The sequence below is a fragment of the Fundulus heteroclitus genome, unplaced genomic scaffold (genome assembly GCF_011125445.2).
Source record: "Fundulus heteroclitus isolate FHET01 unplaced genomic scaffold, MU-UCD_Fhet_4.1 scaffold_340, whole genome shotgun sequence".
Classification (NCBI taxonomy): Eukaryota; Metazoa; Chordata; class Actinopteri; order Cyprinodontiformes; family Fundulidae; genus Fundulus; species Fundulus heteroclitus.
In genome coordinates this window covers 7,292-32,341 of record NW_023396750.1, presented here as the reverse complement: position 1 = coordinate 32,341, position 25,050 = coordinate 7,292, and the positions used below count along the sequence as shown (strand labels likewise).

General features: G+C 38.7%; 1 long non-coding RNA gene across 1 annotated transcript; it reads right to left on the bottom strand.

The window, feature by feature from the left end:
- Positions 1–20,283: 20,283 nt before the first annotated feature.
- On the bottom strand, positions 20,284–22,422 carry LOC118559682. The gene is made up of 2 exons (XR_004928961.1): positions 21,766–22,422; positions 20,284–21,280 (listed from the first exon to the last, which is right to left on the bottom strand). It is a non-coding gene; the product is annotated as an uncharacterized LOC118559682 (long non-coding RNA).
- Positions 22,423–25,050: the final 2,628 nt, after the last annotated feature.

Here is a 25,050-nt window from a genome sequence, read left to right as displayed (position 1 = left end):
GTCCCTCACAATAAACATTATACGTTCCTGAAAGCATTTCCTGGCTAGATAGGAAACACAAGAAGAGGCGTCGCCTTTGTCTCACTCAGCAGATCCCTCAACACAAAGACGGTGTTTTTCTCCCTAGAACCGTCATGCTACCCTCCTTAACATCCTTAAAGACCCTGAGACCCTGTCAGCGAAAATCGACAGGATGCTGGAAGTCCCGCCTTTCTTATCCTAAAAACCATCTCAGAAAAGCAACAATCAATGAAATTTAAAGCTAGATGTATGAAACAACAACACCGATGATAAACTCTACATTCAGAGCCTGTCATGGTTGAGTTTTGGTTCGACTTTATCTTTCTGTTATTTTTATTTTTCATCTCATGTGGGTTTGGTTTGACTTTATTTATTGTTAGTTTTCATTGTCATTAGTTATTTTCTGTCATCTTCACTTCACCTCCTCTGCAGTTAGTCACACCTGCCAGCCACTAATTAGCCAGACTCACTTCACCTGCCAGCCTCCCTACTTAAGCCTCACTCTGCTGTCACTCCTTGCCGGTCCGTCATCATTCCACACCTCTCCATGCCAGTCCCCGTTATTGCCTTGGTAAGATTTGTTTTCTTGTTTAAGTTCTGCTAACCTGACTAGCCGCCCTGGAGAAGCTCAGCTCTGTGCCCTGGTGTCTGCAACAAACTGCTAACCTGTTGTGGCTACGGGGCCTGCTAGCCGAGCAGTTCTGAGCATTCCCGGCTGCCTGGAAAATCGTGACTCTTTTTTACTCCGGGCCGTCAGCTCCTGCCATCACCTTCACTCCGGTTCTGTGTTACCTGCTCCTCTGGCCTCATCAAACCTCCATCATCAACCTTGCAATAAAGACTCAATTTTAGTCCCGTGTGTGTGGTTCTGAGTTCATCCGTAGACAAATCGTGACAGAGCCAACTTAACTGTCTTTTGGATAACGAGGAAATTATTGTATATTTTGTATATATTGTATTTTACAATACTCTTAAGTAAGTTTGAATGACCGGTTATCGTCATCAAGTATTTTACCTTGCAAACATTTGTATGTAAAGAGCACAATACGTGTTGAGCATGTGCTGCTGTGCAGGTTGGTATAGGTGAAGAGCTATTCAGCTATTTTATTAATTTTAGCTACTGCTGAGCTACATCTGAATGTATTAAAAAACTATCTTTGAACTAAGTTTGAAGGCAGCCATTTCTCTACAGATGGTACTAATATTTGTCCTGTCAACAAATTCTTTCACCTGAGCTACAGATCGCTGCAACTTCTCCAGAGTTACCAAGGGGAAAGGCTGTATCTCTGAGTGATACCCTGTCAGCCTAAACGGACTTATCGTTCTCTTTTTATTTATTTTTTTGTCCGTGCAGTAAGGCCTGCGTAGTCGGAAACCTTCCCCGGTGCGTGAAGAGCAAGCTTTTGGCTGCACAGAGGGGAGTGAGAGCCAAAATAAAAACGACGAGGATAAACTTTTCTGTTGAGACCGTTATATTTTAGCCTTTAAAAGGTTCAGGAGTCATTAATGACCGGGGACGTTACCTGTACGTGTCCTAAGTAGGGCTCTCATAAACTATTATTTTAATAAATTATTATTCTATTGATTATTTAGACAATTAATTGTGTAATTGATAAAAATGTACACATTCTGTAGATTCTTCACATAATTACTTAAGCTTATTGGATGAGTAATAAATGAAAAATGCTAAATAATTCACTTTGAATAACAAGGATAAATCTGCAACTAAAAAGTTCTATGGTCAGAATGTTAAAAGTTCAGCCCTTTCTGGTTGACTTAACATCAATACAGTCCAGACGCCTCTGTAGCGAAAATAGTCACAAAAAGGTATGAAGTTTCACTTGTACATTACATTCTGTTTTTTTTTTCTTTTTGTGGTTAGAATAGATTTTTTTCCTATTTATATAAAACAGATCCTTCTAGTGTACTAGCAGGCAAAGTTAAACCTATTTTTTTTTTTAGTTGACAAACGATAATATAATGATAATGACACATTTATCAAATAAGGTAAACATCTAGCTTAAATTAAGGCGTGATAAATACTACCTTTTTTCATATCATTCTGACCAAGTTGTAACAGAATAGAAATAGATGTACCGTCCCACAGTGGGGAGATTCAGGTGTGAAAGTGACAAAAAACAGGTGGGCCTAGACAGCAGACTTACAGACAAGACGGATTAAAATGGAAAAAAGCTCAATTTAAAGGTTTTTTTTTGTTTTGTTTTTTCGGCTTCTAGTGGCTCGCTTTTATTGACAGTAGACTGACAGGAAAGGGATGGGAGAGATTAGAACCCGGGTCGTCCAAACATGAGTCGCGTTAATATTTTAAACGTATTTTGTTACACAAATTAACAAAAACTGAAAAGACCTCCACAGAACAGAACCAAACTTTCCTCTACATATATCGCTCTGATAAGACTCTGCAGGTTTTCACTGGAACCTGCTCATGCTGCAGTGAAAGAGCTCCGCTTTGTCGTCTCCATCTTTAAACTAAAAACTAGATGCTTTGATATCGCCTGTCCCCCATAATTTTATAGGACACAGGGTTTCCCCAGAACTTGGGCTAATCTTTGCAGTAGGTGTCTTGGTGGGTTGAGGGGGGGAACTGTGCCGGCGGGATTTTTACCAAAATATTGCTTTTTCACCATTAAAAACAGCAGAACAGTATAGTGTTGTACCAGACAAGTAAAAGTTAAGTAACCAGAGTAAGAAGAACATGATTTCTAATCGTGATGGTAGAAATATCCAGTCAGTAGCTTTTGGTTTTACGGTTATAAACATTGATCCAATATTTGGTGGATATAAAGGCTGCTGATCTTCAGGCGGCTGCGAGCAGCAACAGAAAACCATGCAGGGTACAGGCCGGCCTGCAGCACAGTAAAAATGCAGAGGTTGCTGTCACGTACTCATTGATGTCAGCAATACCTGTTGGCTGGTAATCCGTAGAGCCGACATTGGCACTGTCGTCTGTTGTCGCACAAACCATGCAGTCTGTTTATACTGACAGACCGATCTTGACTTAGGTTGAATCAGCCGGTTTGGAAGTGGCTTTTTTCTTGTTGAATAATGGCAGTAATTGTCTAAACTTCCTCTTTTACTCGACAAAACTGCTGACAAACACAAAATTGTAGGATTTTGTTTGGAAATCAGTGGCAACCGCAGAACAACACACCAAGTAACCCTTGGTGAATGCCGCTGTTTTATAGAGTCTGCCTTCAACTGCTAATCTTTGGTGTAAATGTTTAATGAAATGAAGCTTGAACGTCCACTTTGAGCTTCACCAATATATATATATATATATATATATATATATGTATATGTATATGTATGTATATGTATATATATATATATATGTATATGTATATGTATATGTATGTATATGTATATATATATATATATGTGTATATATATATATATATATATGTATATGTATGTATATGTATATTTTATATGTATATATGTATATATTATGTATGTATGTATGTATGTATATATATATATATATATATATATATTCATATATATATATATATATATATATATATATATATGTATATATATGTATATATATATATGTGTATAATAATATATATATATATATATATATATATATGTATATATATATATGTGTATTATATATATATATAATATATAATATATTATATAATATATGTATATATATATATGTATATGTGTATATATATATATGTGTGTGTGTGTGCGCGCTCCGCCGCAGCGCGGCTTTGCCGGCGCTGCAGCGGAGCGCGCGAACACATACACACACACACACACACACACACAGCGGAGGAGAGATCGCGCTTAAGTGACTTAAGTTATATATTTGCCCCCTAGTAAGTAGGGCAGGTGGTCATTATTGTATAAATATTAAAATATAAAGTTCCAGCACATGCTGGGGCGGAGGGATACCACATCACATGTGGTATCCCTCCGCCCCTCTGGTCAGTAACCATCCCCGTAACTTCTAAATTAAAAATTAAAAATTTAAAAATAACTTACGGAAAATCCTCTGCCTCATGTCATGTTCAAAACATTCTTCTTGAAATGGTCGCTGCATATGACGTGTTTTCTCTCTGGCCAGAAGTTAGATGGCAAATCCGCTCTCTTCAAGTTGGCAATCCAGCAACGAGCCCGGTGGCTCATGAATCGGGAAGTTGAAATAAGCAATGTTTTTTCCACTTTTACCAGTTGTGTTGGAACATCCAATGGCCATGTACATGGGCATTGTTGCTTCAGCAAAAGCTCTTGGGAATGTCAGCGGTGAAGTCCTCTCAAAATCCGAAAAAATTATTGATGATCGCAGCTGTAAAGAACGGCTCCTATTGACTTTGCATGGAAAACGGAGAGAAATGCTGTCGCCGCTTCCGCTTTTCCACGTCACAGGATGTGATGTCGAACACCCCTTACTGCCCAAATATGGGCAGTAATGTCAGCCCCCATACACAGTGATTCAGACGACAATTTATGTTTTTATTTTCTTATTGATTAAAGATAAGTTCATTAAATAATCACAAACATATTAGTTTTAGTTATAGCTAATGATACCCTGATTTTTCCTTGTTGACCGGACTTCCCCTTTATTATTTACCCAGTAATTTATGGCTAGTTGTTCTCTCCTGAGCTCCAGTGGCATCTCACCCATCTCCACTTGTAGAGCTGAAACTCAGGTAGTTTTCATCGCTCCACAACAAAGTCTTAATGCCTGATATTGTACTCTATTTTCTTTAATAAACTACTTGAAGCTGAATTGTTTAATATATAACCATAATAAAAAATTTATCTAATTAGTCCAACATACAGTCCTTAATGCTTTCCTATCTGCCCCACAATTTTTTTTCTTTTAAACATCTAATTATTATTTAAAATTATTTTACTTTTTCAAGTATTTTACCTATATGTATCTTCCATGTAAGTTTAAAAAAAAAACATATACCCAAATATTTATTTTGATCTATCATTTCTACAACATCCCCATATAACTTAAGATTTACATTAATATTTAATTTTCTATTTGTAAAAACAACAAATTTAGACTTAGATGTTGAGAACCTAAAACCTCATTCTAAAGCCCAAGCTTCTACTTTAAGTAAAGCCTCTTGTATTTTCCTATTTACAAACTATATATATTTTCCCCCTCTTCCAAATAATACCATCATCTGCAAACAATGAGACACCAACAAATTTATCTATACTACTAAAAATATCATTAATCATTATATATATATATATATATATATATATATATATATATATATATATATATATATATATAAAATCATAATACATACTACCTTGGGGAATACCATTTTCAACTTGATATTTTTAACTTATTTCCCCACCCATTTTTACTCTAATATTCCTTTCAGTAAATGTTTTTATCCATCTATATATTTTACCCCTTATACCCATTTGTTTTATTGTAAAAGTCTAGTTATTCATAATGCATGTAATGTGTTTCAGTGTTGGCTGCAGATGTTAAAGAAGAGGCTCCTGAAGAACAGACTCCTTTTATGGACCAGCAGGAGTTGGAGAATCTTCATATAAAGGAGGAAAGTGAAAGAAAATGGGTCAGTCAGGAAGGAGAGCAACTGAATTTAAAGGAGACCTAAGATACCTCCGTTCCATTAACTGTAATTCATATAAAGAGTGAAGAGAAGGAAGTGAAACCTATATTTTCTTACCTGCATCAACAGCAGATGTCAGACATTTTCCAACTGGCCCTTCAGCTGACTATATAAAAAATAAAATTAAAGAGGGTCACTCAAATGTGGATTCAATAAAAAATGTTCTTGTTGGTGCTAAAAATTTTAATTGGAAAACAAATCTAAAGTCAAACATAACAATCCACACCAAGGATAAATCCATTGATTGTAATACTTATGGAAAAAGGTTTTCCCTCGGGTCAAAACCTTTAGGTTGTAATGTTTGTAGTAAAAGTTTTTCTAATAAGTCAGCCTTATGTAGTCATATGAAAATTCATAAAGTAGAGAAACTCTTTGCTTGTGATGTGTGTGGAAAACAATTTTTCCTCAACACAAGTTTAAAAAGACACATGAAAATCCACACAGAAGATAAACCCTTTGGTTGTGAAGCATGTGGAAAAAGATTTTCCCTAGGCTCATATTTAAAAGTACACATGAGAGTTCACACAGGAGAAAAGCTCTTTGAATGTGATGTTCATCACGTTCAGGTTCCTCTAATTGGCAAGGCAAGGCAAATTTATTTGTATAGCACAATTCAGTACAAAGACAATGCAAAGTGCTTTACATGATTAAAATATAGCAAAATAAAACAGAATAAAAGCAAGTAGGAATAAAATGTAGATAGAAAATAGAGCAAAAAAGTGGTGATTCAGTTAACCAGAACAGTTGAAGGCAATTCTAAACAAATGTGTTTTTAATCTTGCTTTAAAGGAACTCAGGCTTTCCGCATCTTTACAGTTTTCTGGAAGTTTGTTCCAGATCAGTGGAGCATAGGGTCAACTAACCTCCTTCACTCTGAAGACTGAAGACTAAGAAAACTCAGTTTTTACCTGTTTTATTTTCTATGATGAAATGTGACTCTGCATGCCGTGCCGGCCTTTATATGTTTAACTCTGAGGTTCTGGACTAGTCCAAAAAGAAAACCTATTTCTATTTATGTAAGCATGAAGTAATATACTGAGGAAAATAAAGGCTTTTTCTGTAGGAACCGGGCTCCTGGTGGTTTGAAGAGCTTCAGTGGCTTCATGAAGCAGAGCCGTGTGAGGAGACTGCAGGTGATGATCTGTGGAGCAGAACCAAGAGCCTTCAGACCAACAATCCACCTCCTGATCAGCCCTCTGCATCAGCTGGAGCTTCAGCTTCTGGCTCATTCCTGGAGTTTTTTTTTTTTTTTTTACCAAACTCTGTCATTTTTATGGGACAAATGGCGCCTGAGAACCCTTTCTGGTGTGATGAGCGGTGGCTCAGAGGAGTAAGAAGTGAGCAACAGAGTCACAGGTTGCAGGTACAACTCCTCGACTAGACCACTTTTACCTCCAATTTCCCTCTATTGGAAGCAAAAAGCAGCAAGATGCCCTCTGGAGTTGAACCTGCAACCTTTAGGTAACAGTAAGCGAAGCAGCATGTCTTCTTACTGCCTGAGCTACTCGCTCATCTACTAAAATATCCACGTTTCTCGTATGTGACTTAAATTTTGGGGTGTTTCTGCAAAAAGAGGTGTCGACATCCCAAAATGGGGCGTCGACATCTCAAAAAGAGGCGTCGACATCCCAAAGCTTGGTCTCCTCCTGGAAAACAGCCCAGCAGGTCCAACCAGAACTCTGAGCAGCTGGGTTCTGCTCCACAGCTTCTGCTCTGGCTTCCCTTCAGAAGACAGTTTCTCCTCAGAACATGAAAAACTGTTTGTTTTTTCATTTCTCTCAGTCTGTCCTCACATGCTGGAAATGGTCCATGCTTTAAAATGATCAGTTTAACTCTTAAAATCTTTCCATCCAGTACATTGAGTTTGAAGCCTGGGAAGGTCCAACACCGCCTGGAGCTCTGATTCTGGTCCAGTTCATGAAACACAGATAAAATAGGTGGATATTTGCTACATATTGAAGAGCTACTGACCTGGTGAGGAAACAGACGTGTTGAAGAGGAATAAAAGTCTAATTTAAATCGAGTTACAATAGTTATGCATTTAAAAAAGGTAAACTTTGAATTAGCACTAAAACAAAGGTTCTGAAACTTTTCAGATAACAGTAGATAGATAGATAGATAGATAGATAGATAGATAGATAGATAGATAGATAGATAGATAGATAGATAGATAGATAGATAGATAGATAGATAGATAGATAGATAGATAGAACCTTGCTCTAAAATATAAAACAGGTCCAGTTTTTAATATATTTATATCAACTTAATGCAAATATAAAATAAAGTCCTGGAAGCCAGAAAAGTCTTAAAAGCATTTATCTCTAGCTAAAATAACAATAATAATAGTAGTAGTAGTTGTAATAATAATAATGAAACTAAAAGTTATGCAGTTAGTGTTCCATTATTTTATTAGATTTTTCTCCAGTGTACATAAATATATGTCACTGAGGCGTGGCTCCATTCAGTTCCTCAACTGACCAAAGAACTGATAATAATGAGTCTTTAGTGTCAATTATGTTCAGTTAGTTTAACAACTTCAGGCAATTGTCTATTGCTTTAATTAAAACCATGTTGACTTTAGTCGGTAAAGTTTAAAGCAAATTCCCATCAGCTGCTAAACGTCCAGATGTCAGCTCCATTTATCAGATTGAGCCGACAGATCAGAGATCATGACTGAGAGGCTTTAGGATGCAGCAGAAAGACGTCTGGTTGGATAGCTCAGGGTGTTTGCTCAGATATCAGCACTATGGAGGTCATGAGATCAAGACAGATGAGCTCCTTGTTTTAAATCAACCCAAAACTGAACAATTTGAGAGAAATTTGAACAAGATAGGAAAGAGTTAAACCAGTGTCAGTCAGTAGCTCAGTGTGATAGACTGTAGGCTGGTAATCTAGAAGGTCTGAGTTCAAATTACTATCAGGCTCCTGATTGTTATGAAGAACCTTAGAGTCTGTATTTTGATGAGTCCTGGATTCTGAATGAAAACTTTAAAAGTACCAAGAGAAGAACGCTGAGAGGGGAGTGGACCTGATGGTGCAGTGGAACTGTCTGTGACCAGAAGATACCAGAGGTGGAGGTCCTGGGTTCAACTCCTGCCTGTGCTGTGACCTGGAGAGGTAAGTATGTCTCAGTGTAGGGAGTGGGTGAGGGGGCCGTGTCCCCTCCCCGGCTTCTCAGGAGGTTCATGAAGGGGGTTATGCTCTTTGCAGAGCTGACTTTTTATTGACACCATTAACTTTAAACCTGAAACTGGATCAACCTGACTGGGAATGTGGAGTTACATCAGGAGAAGCTTTGGATCTGAGGAAGACCTGCTGTTTTACTTCTTCAGCTTCTGGATCTTCTCAATCAAAATACTTTCAAAGCTTGATTCAAATCTCATTTTCTTCCATGGAAACTCTAAAACAGACCATCCACATTGGTTCAACAGCAGCATCTGATCTGAGCTTCAGCAACAACTTCCAAAACATCTCAGCATCAACATCTGAGTCCAACATGCTAAAGCTGACCGGCTCAAAGAAGTTCAACAAACCTTCAGAAACTCAACATCACCACTGAACCAGAGTCTCTGAACACAGTCAAACATCTCCAAGCAGGTCAAAGGAGTTAGCATGTTCTGCTCCACATGCTAGCACCAACATGTTGTGAAAGCTCCTCAGCAAACAGACCAACCAGCAAAGCTGAGCTAGAAGAACCTTGGATCTGAATGACCTCTACTAGTGTTTCAATGCAACAAACTGAGATCTGAATCCAACTTCTGAACCAGTCTGACTGAGCCGATCCAGAAGCTGGAGAAGCAAAGCAGCAGCTTCAGGTCTCCTCACATCTAAACCTTCTCCTCTTCTCTCACCATCTGAACTCCACATTCAGTCACATTAACACAGTTACAGGTTTAAAGTCACCACTGGAGCTCAAAGTGCCCTTACCCAAAGGGTTGCTCCATGTGCTTCCTCCATCCAGACCAGGTCAGGTCAAAGGTCAGACTGTCAAACAGGAAGTAAAGGCTTCCACTTCCTGTTATAGGGCGGGGCAAAGCAGGCTCTAGCAGCAGGGCTGGATTTGTGGGTAACTGAGGCCAGAACACGTCTCTACAGTCTGTCTGTCCATCTGATCCATGAAGAAACTGAAGCTGACATCAGGGGACACCAGAATCACAGCTTTGTCATCAGAACCTTCACAGTGGAGCAGCTGCTCTTTAGACCAGGCTCTCAGGAGAAACCTGTCTGTCTCTGATGCTTTTACTCTGAATGGAGATCAACAAATGTTGGCTTTTCTTCTTCATTTGCTTGTCTGAGAACTTTACACTTTGAAACCATCATGTCCAACAGTTTATCAGCAACCAGAACTTAGCAGAAGCATTTCAGCTTAACTTTGGTTTCATGTTGTAGTGACCATCCAACAGGTCAACACTTGTTTCAAGCTTTTTCTCGTTGCTTTTCCTTGTTAGCTTGTTAGTCTTCAGGAGCCTTCAGAGAAATGAGCCTACAGACCACACAGAATACTTTCTACAGACTGAGCTGTTTGATCACACAGCTGAAACACTTTCCCTCTATGACCAGTCTTTGTTTTCACTAAGTCACTTCACAGCGCTAGACTTTAAGTCATCTGAGCTAAACAAGTGTAAAGCTGCAGGAGGTCTCACATTTAGTGCACATTATTTTACACATTTTATCAGGAGAAACATGAATGAATAATACATGTTAATCTAAAGAGACTCTGCAGCCTGTGGAGGAAAATAAAGAAGGTGCTTAAAGTCTGTGCAGGGTCCCACCCATAGACATCATGTACGTAGACGCGTCATAGGGCGCAGGTTCGCACGTCAACGTCACCGCCATATTGTATGTGGCAGAAAAAAGTCGAGTTCTGTTATTGTGAACGTGAATCAGAAAAGATGCCTCACTCCTGTGCTGCAATAAATACACACACGCATATATATATATATATATATATATATATATATATATATATATATATATATATATATATATATATATATATGTATGTATGTATGTATGTATGTGTCTGTGTTTATGTGTTATGAATATAAGGATAAATTTGTTAAATCTAAACATTGTGGTCTTCATTATTTCATAAACCCGTGTCACATGTGAACCTTTAGGAACAGACTTTTTGGGTGAGTATTAAAGAGGTAAAATTAATAATATGAGGAAAAAAAAGTCCTAAAGTAAAAATAAACTAACAAACACAAAAGTGATAATGTTATGATAAAAACATCATATTATGAGAATTAAGGGGGAACATTTCCAGAATAATCAGTTTGCAGAATTATTTCACTCCTGGAGTAATAGGGCCAGGTTAGATTATTTTAATTATTTTTATTCTTTAGGAGAATAAATTCAGGAGAATGAAGCTAAAGGGATACGAAAATAAACTTGTAATATTACAAAAAAGAAATACTACGAATACAAAGTATATTCAGAGATTAAAGTCCCTCTGATACTGTTTAAGTGACTGAGTAACTGCAGATTTGCCACATTTAAGATGGCGGACGCTCTGACGCATCGCAGCATAGGCAGAACCCGCCCAACGACGCGTCTACTCTTATATTATGTCTATGGTCCCACCTCAGTTACTGTCTGCAACAACTACCCCGTCCACTAGAGGGAGCACTGATACTTCCACCAGCTCTGCTTCAAAGTTAAACAGGAAATAACTGCATTCACTGGTTTTATCAGACTGTCAAATCTGTAAAACAACAAAATAAAGCTGTTATTCAACTTGGTTTATTCATTACCTTTTGCTTTAATATATTGGTTTCATTCTAATTTTACTTTACAGATTTTACCCAGCTTACCCTCTTCCTGGGAGGTTTCAAGTAACCTAAATGTTCTTCTAATTCTTGAATCCTTTTTTATCTTCTTTTTATCAGATTAGAATGGAATTATTTTCACTTCATCAATGATTTCCCTGCCTTCCAGAGGTTAGATGCTGAGGTCCCTGGTCGATCATTGTATTCCAAATATGAAGCCCACTCTGCTTTAAAATATTTGATAAATTCTTCCTCCTTAAGCAATGATGTATTAAATCTCCAGCTTTTGTTTTGTGGGGTTACTTTTTTATTTATTAGGGTCAAAGAAACTGGAGCGTGATCACTGACAGCAATAAGATGTATTACAGCATCTGAAATGTCAGACAGCAGCGAGTTTTTGATTAAGAAGTAGTCCTAACGAGAGTAGGAATGATGGACATTTAAAAAGAAAGTATATTCCTTACTGTTAGGATGAGTAGATCGCCATATATCACAAAGACCAAAATCACTCATGTATTGTTTGACTACATTTATTGATAGCCAACCAAGCTGAGTCCCTGTTGTAATCAACCTTTTTCCTCATTTAGACCAAAGTTGAGGTCACCCCCAATAAAAGGAGAACAATCCAACTGCTTTGAAAGTGCATAAAAGTTTGTAATAGAATGAGGGATCATCAACATTTGGACCATATGAACTGACAATACATAACTTTTGTTTGTGAACAGATGTTATTATAATGAATCTACCTTTAGGATCTATAATTTTGTCTAATATTGTAAAACTAACGTTTTTGTGGATTAAAATAGCTACTTCTCTCAATCTAGAGTCAAAGCAGATGAAAAACACATTAGGGAACTCAGGAGAGTTTAGATTTTCTAACAGGTGCAGCTGATTCTATAATAATCAAGCTCCATCATATATCAGAGCTCTGATTACCCCGTATGTTCCTAACAGAGCACTTCGCTCTCAGACTGCAGGTCTGCTGGTGGTTCCTAGAGTCTCTAAAAGTAGAATGGGAGGCAGATCCTTTAGCTATCAGGCTCCTCTCCTGTAGAACCAACTCCCAGTTATCAATATCTGCTTCAGGCTTTGTTACACAGTCCAGCCATTCATCAATGACATCAATAACCTCTTGACAATTAGTGAGAAGGATGAGCCTGTCTCTCCCCACACAATTTATTCTTGGAGGCATGGATGACAAACAAACTCTAAGATCATCTTCCACTTGTAAACCAGCTCTGCATTTGTTCTTCATTACAGTCAGAGTTGAAAATGTTGATCCACAGAGGTAAGTGGTTGAAACGTGTCAGGTTCAAATACCTAAAACATTCATTAAACACAAGGGAAGAAAGACAACAAGCGTTAGTTTGGTTTTATTTGAGAGGAGAACAGCAGAGATGTGCTCAGTTACAACTCCTTACTGCTCTGAAAACACACCCTGTGCTTCCTCTCTCTTTATTGTGTTCAGGGAGGTCCCTAATTAGAAACCATTTATGATGTGACATTCAAGATAAAACAACGCCATTCACACAGTTCAGCTCAGGTCTTAGAAAAAGAGTCATATCTCTGCAGGCCTTCTGCAATGATAAGAGAGACAGTTGAAAAACATAGTATGAGCTAAGATGAAGCATGGTATATGTTCCAGTAAATAAATGATAATAATAATAAACAATAATACATAAGAGAGATATTAGTCATCTGAAAAACACTGTCTGAATAAACTCAAACCTTAAAACCTTTTAATAGTAATGAGTAAATATGTGATAAATGCCATAAACATGGTAAATAAAAATAAACACGTAGAGAATAATAAAAATAATTCTAACAAAGCGGCAGCAATATTTTCATGTCCTCAGCAGCCAGTTCAGGATACTCATGTGAGAGGGAGGCCCAAAAGTCTGCATGATTTTCCTGTTGGAATCTGGCCTTCAATGTTCTGTAACAAGATAACTCCAAGAGCTGTTCTTCTGTTTTACCTCTTAAGCCATTTCTTGTTGCAGCAGGTGAAAATAGATCAGCACCCAGTCCCAGGCATCAGTGTTCACATCAGAGAAATATGAGCTGAAGTTCTCACACAGTGATGTTAGGTGTGAAGTCACAACATCCCTCACAATAGCAACAGACAGCTTCTCATTGATTAAAAAGTCAGTCAGTTGGGGGAACATGTCTGTTATTCCATCTTTTATTCTTCTTCTTTATAAAGGCGGTGATTTTGTCACTAACTTTAAGGATAGATGTGTAGCCTCCTTGGATGGAGAGGTGGAGGCTGTTCAATAGGTTGAATATGTCTGTTAGATAGGCTAACTTGGCAATGCAGTCTGGATCAGGAAAGAAATGAACAATGTCCATTTTTTTCCTCTCATAAATTCAGCGATTTCTCCGCGTAGCTCAACAACTCTCTGCAACACTTTCCCACAGACAACCATCACACCTCAGAGATAAAGCAGTGTGTCATGTTCAGCATCCAGATTTGGGCAAAGTTGACCAAACAGCCGTGATTTCAAAGCTCTGGATTTCACAAAGTTAACTGCAGTGATAGCTGTGTTCAGAACAGAAGATCTGGGTCCATCACTTATCTAAAGCCTGGATATTTTTCCTTTTTTTCAAGAATCCTTCCTACTGCAATTGTCTTACTGAACTGGTAGAATATTTCACTTAATTTGAGGAGATTCAGACTAATCCCTAGCATTTTTAACTTGTTTTTAGATGGTAAGTTGTTGCAGTGGTCTAACACTAACCAGTCTTTTAAACAGAGCTGACATACAGATGATGCTTTTATTTTGTTTTAATTATATGAATAGGTTTTGTTTTTAACAGAATATGGTGTATACTCATGTGCAAAATAAAACATTTGTACAACAAAGAGACAATTTAATTTTCACGGTTAACATATGTATACATTGTATATCATCACATCACAGCTGGAGGTTTTATTGCTTCCTTTGATTTTCCTCTGATGAAACTAAAATGTAACTGCTTGGCCTTTAGGATTATTACATCCATTATTACATTTGGAGGCAGAAGGGGGAAGCATTCAAGTCTGAGAACACCAACCCAACTGTGAAATATGGGTTGGTGGCATCATGTTGTGGGGTTATTTTGTTATTTTTGCTATGTGCCAAAATCTCATTTAATTGAATAAAAAAACAGTAGTAAATGTTTTTCACACAGCTTCAGTTGCTTCAGCTAGTAACCACAGATCAGAACCAAAATCTGGGTCCACTAATGCAGGGGTTCTCAAAGTTTTTGTGGCCAGGGACCCCTTTAGATTCTTCATGTTGATAGTATTCTAAAACAGCCTTTTTTACAGCTATCAGTTGAGCAGCAGTGGACATGTCTGTGGATTCATCCAGCTGTATAGAAAACTGATCACATGAACACAGTCTATCCAATCACTGTTCCTGAATGTCAGCTGACAGTTCTTTAATTCTTTTTCTCACAGTGTCGTCTGAACGGGGGACAATTTTCAACTTGTTAGCTGCATCTGTACCAAGTAGAACCTCACACATGTCCACCACAGCAGGAAGCACAAGGTCCATTCCTATTTAGTGTAGCTTCTTACTGTTTGCATTGCGCTACACCACCAGATACAAAGCTTGTTTTCTAGCACTTGAAGACAAACACATTTTGGTCTCCCATCCTCATTGTCCATCAAGCCAAACTCGATGTAACTGTTGTCATACTTCCTAATTTTAGCTGATTTGGCTTTTACCTCACATGATGAGGTGAATGGAGTTAAATATTTGTCCATTGTGATACTTGACTCAACCACGACGCTAAGGGTGCTCCGATCAGGATTTTTGGGGCCGATCACCGATTGCTGAAAGCAGTATTGGTTGATACCGATATTGGTCACTGGGTCTATCTGAAGCCTTCTATTTATCATGTCATATATTCAATTTTAATAGTCTTAACAAAAATGTATATGTATTAAAATTAACAGAAGATAATGTATTGTGAATTGTCAACTGTATACTTTTATTGACAGGAAACGTTCAACATTTTACTTCCTTAGAAACATCTTAAACAGCTTAGAGCTTAACAAATAAGCCTTATTTGCTTATGCTGCTCGGACACATTTTTCTCTGCTCCCTGCTTGCTTGCATTTTCCTGCCTTTTACTTTTTATCTCCTTTTTATCTCTTTTCCAAAACCACGGAAAGTTGGATTTAGTTATTTTTATTTATTTTCTTTTTATTTATTTTTGATTTTGATTTTGCAAAGATGCCTACCTTCACCACAGTGGACCTTGACACGCTTCTACAGAAGATCGCTGTTATAGAACAGAAGATATGCCGACTCGAACTGAATTATGATGTAAACGGCGCGTATGGAAATGAAACAACCCTGCCTGCGACTCCAAACGGGGACCACCAGCCCAGCAACTCTCTGAACAAACAGATCCCTGAGGAAAATGAGAATCCCTGGATCACTCTGGGTGCAACCCCACGCCTAGACAAAGAAAACTGGCCGATACTACAGAGAGATGTCCCAGGACAAGTGAAACAACAGCGGACTGTTCCCACAACAAATGATAGGAGTAAACCTGCTGGAAATGCTGGAATTCCTTTACGAAACAGATTCGCTCCACTCCAAAATGTGACCCAGGAGAATCATGACAACACTCAGAGGTACGTCAACGACTTTCGCTCTAATACATCAGAGAAAAGACATGCCACGGGGCCAAGGACCCTGATTTTATGCAGTGGGTCTGTATGTGGGATTAAACATTTCTGTAACAAGAAAAACACAGAGGTGTTAATTTATAACGATTCGAACTATGGCCTGGTGTCTGATTTATTAGACATCCTTCCAAGGATCTTGAAAGAACGCCCGACCTTGGAAAAACTCATAATACAAGCTGAAGCCCTGGGCGACGTCTCCCGGATAAGAAAATCAGAAGTATTGAAAAAGAATTACATTCGTCTGTTGAACTTAGTTCATGGCAAAAATGTCAAGGTGCTTCTCAGCGGCCCTCTTCCGCCCGTTACTTGTGGAGACGAGATTTTTTTCCAGAATTCTGATGCTAAACAAATGGCTGGAAAAAAATGCAAACAAACAACTGTAACCTTCATAGACAACTTTAACATCTTTTGGGAGAGGAGACATCTGTTCAACAGAGATGGTTTCTCTCTAAATAAGTCAGATGCAAAACGACTGATTTCAAACATCTTCTATTCTGTAAACCATACAGCATCAGCTTTGTTCCAAAACAAAGTACATCCAGTGCCTAAACAAAAGATAAGCCCAGTGCAACCCGAACAAGCCAAGATAAAGTTGGCCAGAAAGATGACACAGAAAGAGGCTACGTCAGAGCTACAGAAGGATTCATCCCAGATCTCAGCAGGACAAAGAGAGGACCAAGAACTTCCATCGTCACAAACACCGATCCAGACTACACCCGCCTCGCCTTCCTCTCCACAAAGCCCAGAGGTTCCTTTCCTGGATTTCTCTCATAACATGAACAAGGTCCTTAAGATTGGTCTACAGTTGACATCCTCTCCACATATTAATTCTGAATACCGCAGTTCTGTGACTAAATCAGCATCTTCCTAAGGACGCAGAGGTCCAGATCCTCCTCCTCCTCTACATATCACAGAACATGCCTGTCCTGAAGACCTTCGGATAACGTCCTTGTGATATACAGCAGGCCCTGCCTGTACGTTTATCAGTCAAGACCGCTTCCAGCATAAGCCTGGGCCTCCTGGCGGAGAACATGGAATATCTGTTATGATACGTGGCAGAAATAAGAAAAGCAAAAGGAAAACAGACAGGAATAATCAGTCATACTTAAAAGTCATAAACTGTCAGATGCAACCTGCCACAGAGACATCATCAACCACCAAATCATATAAACTGGGTTTACTAAATATTAGATCTCTGTCAGGAAAATCCCTTTTAATTAATGACTTCATTATTGACAATAATCTTGATGTAATGTTTTTAACAGAAACATGGTTACATGAATTTAATGAAGCAGCTATTCTGCTGGAGTCGACACCTCCAAACTACAATTTTCTTTGTGAGAGCAGACAGCAAAGGAAAGGTGGAGGAGTAGCAACATTGTTTAATGATTCACTAAAGTGTAAAAAGGTGTTTTTGGGAAAATTTGACTCTTTTGAACATTTGGCTCTCCAGGTAATGAGCCCGATACGAACTATGTTTCTGAATGTGTCCAGGCCTCCTAAGTCCACATCAAACTTTTTTAATGATTTTAGTGACCTGCTGTCTGTGAAATGTGTTGATTATGACTGTTTAATTATTGTGGGAGACTTCAACTTTCACGTTGACAACCCTGAAGACAGAAGTGCAAAAGAACTGTGTGACACACTTAGAAACTTTGGTTTAACTCAGCATGTTAAACAGCCAACACACAAACAGGGACATATTTTAGACTTGATCATCACTAAAGGTCTAAACATTTCACATTAACTGATGTTGCCTTATCCGATCACTTCTCTGTTACCTTTGAATGTATCATTACCAGTGACTCATTTAGCCAAAGGGACATCGTAAGAAAACGCACCTTTAAGGACAATGCCACAGAAACTTTTATTCAAGCTTACTCTGCTACTTCAACCTTGGGCTGCAACTCAGTAGATGAACTAGTAGATAACTTTCAGTCTAAAGTCTCAGACATCATAGACTGCATTGCTCCAGTTAAAGTGAAAGTTGTTTCCGGGAAGAAAAAATCTCCTTGGAGAAATGCTCCAGCAGCTAGAAGTGAAAAAAGGGAGTGCCGGAAAGCTGAACGCAGGTGGAGAAAGAATAGACTCCAGGTTCACTACGACATCTATAAAGAGAGACTTTACAGATATAACTTACAACTGAAAAATGCAAGAGAATCTTTCTTCTCTGAGATCATCAAGAAAAACATTAATAATGCTCGTGTCTTATTTTCCACAGTCGACAGGTTAACAAACCCTCCTGTGTCCGTGGCTTCTGAACTCCACTCCACCAGGGCCTGCAATGAATTTGCTAACTTCTTTACTGAGAAAATCCTAAAAATTAGAGGATCAGTTTGTACATCCACACCAGCTCCAGAACCAAAGCTGTATTCAGCTGGGAGTTATCCTGACAAAATGTCCCAATTCAGCCAAATAAACCACAAAAGCTTAGAGCAGATCATTCAGCAGCTAAGTTCCTCTTCATGCTGCCTTGATGTTCTACCCACAGCTTTCTTTAAAAAAGTTTTACCTGTCATAGCGTCTGATTTGACTCAGATAATTAACACGTCCCTCCTGTCAGGTGTTTTCCCCCAGTCCCTAAAAACAGCAATTATCAAACCACTGCTGAAAAAGAACAATTTAGACAAACTTCTACTCCAGAACTACAGGCCCATCTCAAACCTCCCCTTTATCAGTAAGATTACTGAAAAAGCTGTGTTTCAACAATTAAACACCTTCTTAACAACGACCAGCCGCTTTGATGTTTTCCAGTCAGGTTTCCTCACCACAGTACAGAGACCGCCCTGATCAAGGTGTTTAATGACATCCATATAAATACAGACTGTGGAAGAACCACTGTGCTGGTTCTATTGGTTCTCAGTGCAGCATTTGATACTGTCGATCACTCCATTCTGTTAGAACGCCTGGAGAACTGGGTCGGCCTCTCTGGTACAGCTCTCCACTGGTTTAAATCCTACTTAAAGAACAGGGACCTTTTTGTATCAGTAGGTAACTTTACATCAGAGATGACAAAAATTACATGTGGGGTTCCCCAAGGGTCCATTCTGGGTCCCCTCCTCTTCAATATCTACATGCTCCCTCTAGCCCAGATAATAAAAAATAACAAGATCAGCTACCATAACTATGCAGACGACACACAGCTCTACATCACCATGTCACCAGGTGACTATGAACCAGTTCAAGCACTGAGTAAATGCCTAGAAGAAATCAATACGTGGATGTGCCAAAATTTTCTTCAACTGAATAAAAACAAAACTGAAGTAATAACATTTGGACCAATAGAGGAGAGATCAAAAGTTAGCACACAGCTCCAGCTGCTTCAGCTAGAAACCACTAATCAGGCCCGAAATCTGGGAGTAGTGATGGACTCAGACCTGAACCTCCAAAAGCATCTAAAGACAGTTACAAGGTCGGCTTTCTATCACCTGAAGAACATTTCCAGGATTAAAGGACTGATGTCTCAGCAGGATCTTGAAAAACTAATCCATGCATTTATTTTTAGTCGAATAGATTACTGCAACGGTGTTTTCACAGGTCTGCCTAAAAAGTGGGTCAGACAGCTGCAGCTGATCCAGAACGCTGCTGCCCGCGTCCTCACTAAGACTAAGAATGTAGAGCACATGGACCCGGTTCTGAAGTCCTCACTAATACTAAGAAAGTAGAGAACATAACCCCAGTTCTAAAGTCCTTACACTGGCTCCCTGTATCTCAGAGAATAGACTTTAAAATACTTCTGTTAGTCTATAAATCCCTAAATGGCTTAGCACCTATATACATCACAGACTTGTTATCGGTGTATCAACCATCCAGACCACTCAGGTCTTCTGGCTCCAGCCTGCTCTGCAGTACCTAGAACCAGAACCAGACATGGAGAAGCATCATTTAGTTCCTATGCTCCGCTTATCTGGAACAAACTTCCAGAAAATTGTAAAGGTGCGGAAAGCCTGAGTTCCTTTAAATCAAGATTAAAAACACATTTGTTTAGGATTGCCTTCAACTGTTCTAGTTAACTGAATCACCACTTCTTTGTTCTAATTTCTATCTACATTTTATTCCTATTTGCTTTTATTCTGTTTTAATTTGCTATATTTTAATCATGTAAAGTACTTTGCATTGTCCCTGTACTGAATTGTGCTATATAAATAAATTTGCCTTGCCTTGCCTTATTTCTAAATAAGATACAAAAAAATCTGTCATTGTTAATTTACACAAACTTAAAGTGTACTTAAACTTAAAGTGCAGAGCAAAGAAAACAAAATCAAATATTTTGGGATGCCATGATAAAAAGGCATAAGGTATGTATTTTAGGCTTGTCCTGCGGTAATTAACTGAAAATAGAAGCCATGACGGAACGGTCACGCATCTTTAGATAATATTATATTATCTAAATTATTATTTTTATTTAAATAATTATTATTATATTATTAATATATCAGTAATTGGTTGGCTTTTTGTCCTAGCTCAAAATCTAAAATGTCCTTCTAATCACTGCAGACATTTTCAGTAGTAATAAAGTTTTGTAAATTTCAAACAAATGCTAACTTTAAATGTTCTTTTAGCTCCTTTAAATCTACATACATTTAAAGTGCATAGCATGGAAATCATGAGTGAATGAGAAAGAAAGAAGAGGAATAGAGATTAGTAAAGCCATTTCTCTTAAAGCTTACTTGTTAAGCATCAATGGCAGATTTTTCTTTAGAAATATAAGCATCTCTGCATTTTTGGCAGACAGCTTGTTCCTCTTCTCATCTACAATATTCCCTGCTGTGCTAAAAAGTCGCTCACTATCTACACTTGTGCATGGAGTACAGAGGTAGGCTTGTGCTGCTTGTGCGAGAGTGGGGAAACGACTTTTATTGTCTCGCCAAAAAACAAGCGGCTGTCCGCTCCGTGGGATGACTGGCTCTGATAGGTAGAGGTTCATCTGCGATGATGTTGAGCTGCTGATGTCACCGCCACCATGTTCCCCGTCTTCATCCAACAACTCAGCATACATAGCGTGTAAGGAGCCAGCTCGTGATACTTTCTCTGGGGGCTCGGTGCCAGTCGCTTCCAAACTTGCCTCACCATTTTGCTGCTCCTGTCCAGTAGCAAGGACATCAGAAAGCAGCCCGCGAATCTGGGGCTTGAGTGCGTCGGAGAAATATCTGTCTTTATACCTTTTTTTTGGTTGAAAAGAAAAATAAAACTTAATGGATTTACTTAAACAAGAATCAGATAAACTTTTTGATCTCAAAGGTCAAATTGGGTTAAGTTACAGCCTCTCCTTTCAAGAAAAGAAATACGTAACACCATAGACATTGTTCCATTATTTAATATATTTCATAGTTTATGCTCTGCTCTTGTTTTCATTAGTGAACTAGTTTTGGCCAAATAGGCAATAGCATACTCCAAATTTGCATTTTTACTCTGTAGTCTTAACTCTTCTTCCAAGTGTTTATTTTTCTAGTACATTTGAAGGAAATGCCAGCCAGCCTGCCTACTAAAAGATTAGAACACTAATCATTTCAGGCATGTATCAGTCATTTAGGCCAAGATAGATTTTTTTTCTTGCAAGAGGAATTTGGAAACTTACTTCAAGATATTCAATTAATATTGACATGAGACAGAGAGAGAGAAAGAGTTGTGTGAATTAAGTTCTCACCTCGGATCGAGCACTGTTGCGATGGTATACAGGCGCTTCGATTGAATGTCACTGAATCTGTTCTGGACCGCTTCCAACAATGCTGCTTTTGAAGTTTTTACACCGTGGTCCGTCTCAGCGGCTTTCTCCAGAAGACGGGTTTAGGCTCTGATGGATGGTATAATATCTGCAGCCGATGCAGTTGATGAGCTGATCTGGTGCGTGAGCTCTTCAAACGGGGCTAGTAGAGAAATCATATTTTCCACCAATTTCCACTGGCTGCCAGTGAACATGGAAGGCAAGTCATAGTCAGCTCCATAAGCACATAGGGCACACTTCTGTTCCATCAGACTCTGTAGCATATTAACTGTACTGTTCCACCTGGTAGGTACATCCTGTTGGAGCCTCTTAATAGGCTGGCCAAGTTGCTTCTGAATATTTTGAAGTCGAGAGTAGGCAAGCTTGGAATGTTTGAAATGACCGACGATGCGTCTTCCATAGGCTATTATATCAGCGATGCTGCGTTGTGATAGAACTCCGTCGGCAACGGCAAGCTGCAGTGTATGAGCCATGCACGGCAGGCTGGGTAGATCTGCATCCCTCATGGCCTTTACCATGTTCAATTCAATTCAATTTATATAGCGCCAACTCATGAAACATGTCATCTCAAGGCACTTTACAAAGTTAAGTTCAATCATATTATACAGATTGGGTCAGATTATACAGATTGGGTCAGATTATACAGATTGGTCAAAAATTTCCTATATAAGGAAACCAGTTGATTGCTTCAAAGTCCTGACAAGCAGCATTCACTCCTGGGGAACCGTAGAGCCACAGGGAGAGTCGTCTGCATTGTACATGGCTTTGCTGCAATCCCTCATACTGAGCAAGCATGAAGCAACAGTGGGAAGAAAAACTCCCCATTAACGGGAAGGAAAACCTCCGGCAGAACCGGGCTCAAGTATGAACGGTCATCTGCCTCGACCGACTGGGGTTACAGAAGGCATTATCCGTGAGAATAACGTGCACTTTTTCCTTCGGGATTCCCCATGCGCGAAACATGTCGCAGAATGCTGCAGCAAGAGCCTCCGCGGTGTGTGACCCCGAAAATTCTTGAGAATGAAGAACAACTCTTTTTAACTCAAAGTTCTGATTAATAAACTGCGCAGTAAGGCTCAACATGGACATGGGACATACATTTGAACTTCAAATGTCACTTGTGAAGCTGATTGATGTGATGTTGTCCTTCATTAGGGTGTGAACATGTGCAAACACGGTTTGGTATAACTGCGGCAGGCAGACATCAGTGAAATATTTACGCCTGGGCAGAGTGTAGCAGGAATCCATGTAATACATGCGTCACCGGAACCCTTCGTCTTCCATAATTGACAGCGGCTGGTGATCGAGGCATATGAATTCCATTATTTTGGCTGATATTTCCTTTTTTTTTTTCTTGCTGTCATTACTGTATGCTTTGTTAATCTGATTGGTTTATTTGGCCCGTCTATCACCAACATAGGCCAATGAGCTAACCAGTATTTTCGCCCCTTCCCAAAATTACTTCAACGATAGGTTTCCAGATGGATATGCGGAGCAAATCCATCTGGGAGAGTCAGGTTAGTGCATCTCATCGGCCCATCTGATCGGCCTTTATGGAGACCGCCGATCAAACTATTTAAAGCCTTTATTGGCCGATAACGATCAATGATCGATCAATCGGAGCACCCTTACACGACGCATCCTCAACAGTGTCTCCTCAGGCCCAACTACATATTTTCACAGACCCCCAACCCATGGTCTAGAGACCTCAGTTTGAGGGCTGTTGCACTAATGGACTCAGGCATGAACCTCCAAAGGCATCTAAATGCAATTACAAAGTCTGCCTTCTATCACCTGAAGAACATTTCCAAAATTAAAGGACTGATGTCTCAGCCGGTTACGGAAAAACTAATCCATGCATTTAATTTTAGTCAAATAGAAAACTGAAATGGTGTTTTCACAGGTCCATGAAAAAAAAAAAAAAAATAAAAAAAAAAAAAATCAGACAGCTGCAGCTGATCCCGAACGTTGCTGCTCACATCCTCAATAAGACAAAGAAAGTAGAGAACATCAACTTGATCCTTAAGACCTTACACTAACTCCCTGTATCTCAGAAAATAGAATTTAAAATACTTGTTTAAGTCTATAAAATCCCTGAATGGCTTAGCACCTAAATACATCACAGACTTGTTATCAGTGTATCAACCCTCCAGACCACTAAGGTCTTCTGAATCAAGCCTAATCTGGTAAATGGCTTGTACTTGTACAGCATATTAAATAGTCCGACGACCCCAAAGCGTTTTACAACCTGTAAAAAGTTTACTTCCTATATTCTACCAACTGAAACAAACTTCCAGAAGACTGTGAAAAGAGCTTAAAAGCCTGAGTCATTTTAAATCAAGATTATAATTATCATTATTAATTATCAATTATAAACACATTTGTTTAGGATTGCCTTAGACTGTTCTAGTCAAACCGTTAACTGAAACATTTAAATTTGTAGTCCAATTTGTTTCTGTTTTTATTTTATTTATGTAAAGCCCTTTGACGTGTCCTTGTACTGAAATGTGCTATACAAAAAAACTTGCCATTTCTTGCATTGTATGGTTTCTTCTGTGCTTGTTTAAGCTAGATTTTTGACTAAACCTTTGTCCACATAGATCACAACAGAAAGGCTTCTGTCCTGTATGGATTCTCATGTGTGTGTTTAAATTAACTTTTTGATTAAATCTTTGTCCACATAGATCACAACAGAAAGGCTTCTCTCCTGTATGGATTCTCATGTGTGTGTTTAAATGTACTTTTTGATTAAATCTTTGTCCACATAGATCACAACAGAAAGGCTTCTGTCCTGTATGGATTCTCATGTGTTTGTTTAAATTTACTTTTTGATTAAATCTTTGCTCACATAGATCACAACAAAAAGGCTTTTTTCCTGTATGGATTCTCATGTGGTTCTTTAAATGTGATTTCTGGCTAAAGCTTTGTCCACATAGATCACAACAGAAAGGCTTCTGTCCTGTATGGATTGTCATGTGTTTGTTTAAATTATGTTTGAGGCTAAAGCTTTGTCCACATAGATCACAACAGAAAGGCTTCTCTCCTGTGTGGATTATCATGTGTCTGTTTAAAGCTGATTTTCTAATAAATGTTTTGCTACAGTCATCACAGCTAAGCCTTCCTACTGTCTGTACTTTCCTTCCTGAGTCCACATTTTTCTTCTCTGTAGAACAGTTCTTATATCCAGAGTCTGACAAGTGTTTCAGC